We start from the raw sequence: 7,129 nt of genomic DNA, 5'->3' as shown, positions 1-7,129 counted from the left end.
CGGCTCTTAAAAAGGGATTCGAGTCCGAGGACTCGGTTCTTTTCTTATCGAACAACCGGGAAAACCGGTTTCGAGTATCATCCCTAGTATTTAGTGACACAGTATCAATACAGTTTTGCAATGTGTCGAAACGCTTCATCAACCCATCCCTAGCATAGATTATGGACGTAGAGAATTTATGAAACTGTGGCATGAAATAAACACGACTTACGTAGTCCAGGCATGAGACAAGCAACGACGCCAGGACGACTGACTGGCAAAGGCAGGCTTAAATAATGTCTCTAGATTGGAAACAGGTGCGCGTCCCCAACACCAGAGGCAGGTGAAAGTCATAAGTCGCCATGGCAACTAAAACAAACAAGGGTGCACACAAACAGGAACATATGGAGTCTAAAACTAACAGAACATAACAAAAACATGATCCGGACCACGAATCATGACAAAATATCCATCCATCCACTTTCTACCGCTTGTCCTTTCAGGGTCGTGGGGGTGCTGCATTCGGGTACTAGGCGGAGTACACCCTGGACAAGTCGCCAGCTCATCCCAGGGCCAACACAGATAGACTGACAACATTCACACACACATATAGGGACATCCATCCATCCATTTTCTACCGCTTGTCCCTTTTGGACTCGGGACATGTTGTGACTAAATAATAAGAATAAAACACTTGTTTTAATCAACAAACGTGTTTGTGTACAATTAACATTACAGTACAATTTAACCATATGAAAAGACAACAATTGCTGCCTTTATATTACATACCCTTATAATGCAAAATAAAGTCAATGTGTAGTGAAAAATACTATATTATAAATCACTCTTATGCAAGTATGACAAAACCCCACAGACCTATGTACTGTATTTGTAAAAATAGACATTGAAAAGCACTAAAAAAAAATATCGACCCCTTTACAATAGTATCAATCCGATGCTGATCGTACCCCGATATCGACACGGCAGGCACTTGGATCGATCTAGCCATCACCACCACAACAACACACAAGATGGAGCTCTCGTCTGTCAACGACAACAGGTTATGTAGTTGATATTTTACCACTGAATTAGTGTTGATAATGCTTTATATCATAACGCTTGCTCAATTTGAACAAACAATCCGTTTCTTAACTTCCGTTAAATTCAAATACCGACTCGAGTTAAAAGAAGCTAACCTGCTATCTTAGCCAGCACGATGCTAAGCTAAGCTCTTACAGCCAAGTTAAAACTATTAGCTTTCTAAACTTAGCGACAACAATATAATTGTTGCACAAAAGGTCAGTGGTGTCGAATAATATGTTTATTATCGCCACCATGTAAAAAAAAATAGTTTTGGAAGGTTTCAGTCGTACTTTGTACTACAGTAGTACACACCTGATTCTTAAGGCATCAATCAAGTAAGTTGTACTTTTTTAAACTTTCAAAGTTTAAATTCAATCCAGTCAAGTCAACTTTATTTATATAGCATGTTTTCGACAACTTTTAAATTGAACCAATGTTTAAAAAGCATAGAGCAAAAAAAAATAAAAAAATTTAAAACAATGCTAATCAAGTGAAATAGAAATAGCATGTACATTAAGTTTTCTTTCAACTGTAAACAATGACACATGGTTGAATCAGGAGTAATGTTTAAACTTGTCTTACCTGATGTATGAAAAAGTGATCATAGTTGAAGAAGTGACGATGTAGAACTAAAGCTTCTGCTCCATTTGCATCCCAACTGAGTTCTGACTGGATTGCTCTTGAAATGTTGTTAATAATGACTGAATTAATTAATTACATATTACAAAACTGTTGTGTATACTAATTCACAGATGTTATTTTATTATATAAAAAGGTCAGTAAATGATTCTATATATATGTAAACGCTCTGAAGTGGCCAAGGGGTAGGATTAAATAAGCTTAGCTTCTTCCTACTCCTTTTCGGACATGATGTAAAGTGAAATGATATGAAATTGTGTGATGTATTATACTGTAAGTATGTTCATGTTCGAAATAAACTAAAAGAAAGAAAGAAAGAAATGCGGACTATTTATTAGAGTTGGACATGTCCGTTACAAAGACCTCTTTCAGGTCAAAGACACACCCTCTTTGATGAAGTACACCTGAAGATTCTCTCTTTAAGGGAAAAAGTCATTGGAGGTCAGAAGTTTACCAAACTCTTTTTTTATTTTTTTTATTTTGCTTTCAATAATTTGTTGTAATAATCAGGCCCTCCCTGAATGAATGAATAAAGGTTTAAATGAAATACTTATTTATGAATATTCTCCTTGCCCTATCCTATACCCCTTCAATCCTGCATTACATACTGTACATTACATTTTGCACTATATTAATTTATATTATTATGCAGGGGTGTCACTAGGTTTTAAGGACGGGGGGGCTTAGCCCCCAGGAGATGCACAGGATGCGAGCGAACGTAGCGCACGAGCACAAAACTTCACAAACGGCGAACAAAGACTTATAAATTATTCATTGTTATTATTATTATTATTTCAGTCGGTTTATTTTCAATCTGTGTTCAGTACAACAACAAACATGGGTTTGCACAGTGACATTTTGTTTTAACAAGCCATCCTATAATAATACAACAGCTATTAATGTAACAATACAATAAAACAAATATATTTAATGATGTTTTTTTCATTATTTTAACAATAGGCTTATGTATATTACTTTATATAGATTCTACAAGAAACACAAAACTTAAAAACTCAATTATTTACAATTGCAGACACAAGGTTTCGTGCAACTTCACTCATTGGAAAGGAAGACGGAAGTCCACGCAGGAGAAAAATGACTACAAAGATGGTGTTTTGGTTTTTCTTATATGTATATATATATGTATATATATATATATATATATATATATATATATATATATATATATATATATATATGTGTGTATATGTATGTATATACATACCCATTACCTCCCTGCTTGGCACTCAGCATCAAGGGTTGGAATTGGGGGTTAAATCACCAAAATGATTCCCGGGCGCGGCCACCGCTGCTGCCCACTGCTCCCCTCACCTCCCAGGGGGTGATCAAGGGTGATGGGTCAAATGCAGAGAATAATCTCGCCACACCTAGTGTGTGTGTGACAATCATTGGTACTTTAACTTTTAACTTTTAATATATATATATGTAAGACTTAATATGTATATATATATATGTAAGACTTAATATGTATATATATATGTGTAAGACTTAATATGTGTATGTATATATATATATATATATATATAAGACTTAATATGTATATATATATGTGTAAGACTTAATATGTGTATATATATGTATATATATATATATATATATATATATATATATATATATATATATATATATATATATATATATATATATATATATATCAAATAAAACAAATGGCTTATCGATAAGCCATTTTTTATTTATTTATTTTTTACAACGCCAAAATAGGCCTATCCACGCCAATGGTTGTAATTCTGTAGCACTTTGAGATTTGGAATCAAATGTAAAGTAGATTACAAATACAATCTATTATATAAATAAATAATATAGAATTTTTATATATATGTATATATATATATATATATATATATATATATATATATATATATATATATATATATATATGTCCTTACGTAACATCACCAGAATGATTGACAATTAGGAGGACCAATAGTCAACATGATCCACCCAGAAATAACTTTATAGCTTGAGCCCCCTTAAAATAGGCCTAGCAATGCCAATGTTATTATGTGTTGTCAACTTTGTACTTTTTTTATGTCATTGCCTGAAATAAATAAATAAATGAATGGGAAAAAAATGAATCCAGCACATAACTCCTGTTCTGCAAGAACTCCATTGGCTACCCATCAAACACGGTATCCAATTTAAAATCATTCCCCTCATTTTTCAAAGCTATCCATTACCTTTCTCTGTCATATCTCTCTGACATGCTCCATGTCGCCACGCCCTCACATTCCCTAAGATCCTCTTCATCCATCCATCTCACTGTGCCCTTATATAAAGTGTCCATCATGGGTGCCTGAGCTTTCAGCCGCTCAGCCCCTCATCTTTGGAACTCATTACCACCAGAGCTTTGTAATATAGACTTAATATCCCTCTTTTTTTCTTTCTTTTTTTTCATTTATTTATTTATTTCAGGCAATGACATAAAAAAGTACAAAGTTGACAACACATAATAATATAAATTAATATAGTGCAAAAGGTAATGTATAGTATGTAATGCATGATTGTCCAGTTTTGCCTGAAAGATAATTTATTTAATCCCACCCCCAGTTCTCCATTCAGTGATTATTCACATGAGTTTCACTCTTACTTTGTTCAAGGATTATAATACAGATGTTGTATCATAGTGGCATTACCACAGGTAACAATAATTATTACACTGTAACAATAATTTGTATCAACAATTTAGGAATAATGAATATACCAACAATGGTAATAGACAACATAGCAACAATAGTAAGGAAACATTGAGCACATGTTAACACTTTGAGACAGAGTACAAGAGCAGGTCAAATTAAAGACCCTCATCTCTATATTTGAACCAGACCCCATGTTTGTATAATAGTTTAAATCGATTAATAGTTTGGCATTGCTTGTGTTGTAAGTCCAGTTTGTTCCATGGTTTTACTCCGCATACATCCATCCATCCATCTTCTTCCGCTTATCCGAGGTCGGGTCGCGGGGGCAGCAGCCTAAGCAGGGAAGCCCAGACTTCCCTCTCCCCAGCCACTTCGTCCAGCTGGGGAGCCCGAGGCGTTCCCATTCCAGCCGGGAGACATAGTTTTCTCAACGTGTCCTGGGTCTTCCCCGTGGCCTCCTACCGGTCGGACGTGCCCGAAACACCTCCCTAGGGAGGCGTTCGGGTGGCATCCTGACCAGATGCCCGAACCACCTCACCTGGCTCCTCTTGATGTGGAGGAGCAGCGGCTTTACTTTGAGCTCCCCCCGGATGACAGAGCTTCTCACCCTATCTCTAAGGGAGAGCCCCGCCACCTGGCGGAGGAAACTCATTTCGGCTGCTTGTACCCGTGATCTTGTCCTTTCGGTCATGACCCAAAGCTCATGACCATAGGTTTGGATGGGAACGTAGATCAACCGGTAAATCGAGAGCTTTGCCTTCCGGCTCAGCTCCTTCTTCACCACAACGGATCGATACAGCGTCCGCATTACTGAAGACGCCGCACCGATCCGCCTGTCGATCCCACGATCCACTCTTCTCTCACTCGTGAACAAGTCTCTGAGGTACTTGAACTCCTCCACTTGGGGCAAGATCTCCTCCCCAACCCGGAGATGGCACTCCACCCTTTTCCGGGCGAGAACCATGGACTCGGACTTGGAGGTGCTGATTCCTATCCCAGTCGCTTCACACTCTGCTGCGAACCGATCCAGTGAGAGCTGAAGATCTTGGCCATATGAAGCCATCAGGACCACATCATCTGCAAAAAGCAGAGACCTAATCCTGCAGCCACCAAACCAGATACCCTCAACGCCCTGACTGCGCCTAGAAATTCTGTCCATAAAGGTTATGAACAGAATCGGTGACAAAGGGCAGTCCTGGCGGAGTCCAACCCTCACTGGAAACGTGTGCGACTTACTGCCGGCAATGCGGACCAAGCTCTGACACTGATCATACAGGGAGCGAACCGCCACAATCAGACAGTCCGTTTCCCCATACTCTCTGAGCACTCCCCACAGGACTTCCCGGGGTACACGGTCGAATGTCTTCTCCAAGTCCACAAAGCACATGTAGACTGGTTGGGCAAACTCCCATGCACCCGTAAGGACCCTGCCGAGAGAGCTCTATACTCTCTGCCGAGAGTATAGAGCTGGTCCACAGTTCCACGACCAGGACGAAAACCACACTGTTCCTCCTGAATCCGAGGTTCGACTATCCTCTCCAGTACACCGGCATACAGACACACAAAAACGTTTACGAGTGGTTTGAGCTCTCGGCAATGAGAAATATCCAAAGCCTCTCAAGTGTTGAGCCTGCACTTGTCTTATAAAAAAAACGTTGTAGATTAGGCGGCAATAATTTGTTAAATGCTTTATATAAGATTATTAATGTATTATATTTAACAAGGTCATCAAATTTGAGCAACTTTGATTGCATAAACAGATTATGAGTATGTTCTAAATAACCAACGCTGTGAATGAGCCGCACTGCTCTTTTCTGTAATATGATCAGAGGATGAATTGTGTTGTGGTAAGTATTCCCCCATACTTCAACACAGTATGTAAGGTATGGCAGTACCAAGGTGCAGTATAGAGTACGGAGTGCATTTTCATAATATCCCTCTTTAAATCAAGACTCAAAACACAACTCTTCTTGACTGCTTATTCACAGTAAATTTGATCAATCTGTGTTGTTGTTGTTGTTTTTATCCAATTTATTTTATTGTTGTCATTTTGTACGGTGTCTTTGAGTGCCCAGAAAGGTGCCTTATAAGTAAAATGTGTTAATATTCTCATTCATCCAGGTCATTGTTTTCTCACGGCATTCAATCGATCGCAACTGGACTGTTTGGTTTGTCTTGGAAGACGTTTCGCTGCTCATCCGAAATATTTATATACTGTATTTTTCGGAGTATAAGTCGCACCGGAGTATAAGTTGCACCTGCCGAAAATGCATAATAAAGAAGGAAAAAAACATATATAAGTTGCACCGGAGCCCGGCCAAACTATGTAAAAAACTGCGACTTATAGTCCGAAAAATACGGTACTCCAAAAGCAGGTGTGTGTGCCTGGGCAAGGATGGTTTCACCCTATCGCAGTGAGAAAACAACAGTTTTAATGCAAACGAGCAATCTTAACTGTCAAAGCCAACAACAGTCGTTGAGGTTTAATTTCCCCTCCTGGTTTTGGAGTATAAATATTTGGGGTTCTGGCATCAGCCGCTGGACTAGATCTGACCAATCTAAATCTATGAGCACCGAATTGATGAAGTCTACTCGAATGAGCGGCAAAACGTCTTCTCAGACAAATCATTTGATTGAAACTTTATTAGTAGATTGCATAGTACAGTATATATTCCGTACAATTGACCACTAAATGGTAACACCCGAATAAGTTTTTCAACTTGTTTAAGTCGGGGTCCACGTAAATCAAT

At 38.4% G+C, this 7,129-nt stretch overlaps 1 long non-coding RNA gene across 1 annotated transcript in view; it reads left to right on the top strand.

The window, feature by feature from the left end:
- Nucleotides 1–626, top strand: part of LOC140679717 (uncharacterized) — a 2,374-nt gene extending 1,748 nt beyond the window's left edge. The window contains exon 3 of the long non-coding RNA XR_012051093.1: nt 483–626. This is a non-coding gene — a long non-coding RNA (uncharacterized lncRNA). The remainder of the gene's footprint in view (nt 1–482) is intronic.
- The last annotated feature ends 6,503 nt before the right edge of the window (nt 627–7,129 follow it).

The sequence above is a fragment of the Nerophis lumbriciformis genome, linkage group LG22, assembly GCF_033978685.3.
Source record: "Nerophis lumbriciformis linkage group LG22, RoL_Nlum_v2.1, whole genome shotgun sequence".
In the NCBI taxonomy this organism is placed as follows: domain Eukaryota; kingdom Metazoa; phylum Chordata; class Actinopteri; order Syngnathiformes; family Syngnathidae; genus Nerophis; species Nerophis lumbriciformis.
This window is presented reverse-complemented; position numbering and strand designations above follow the sequence as displayed.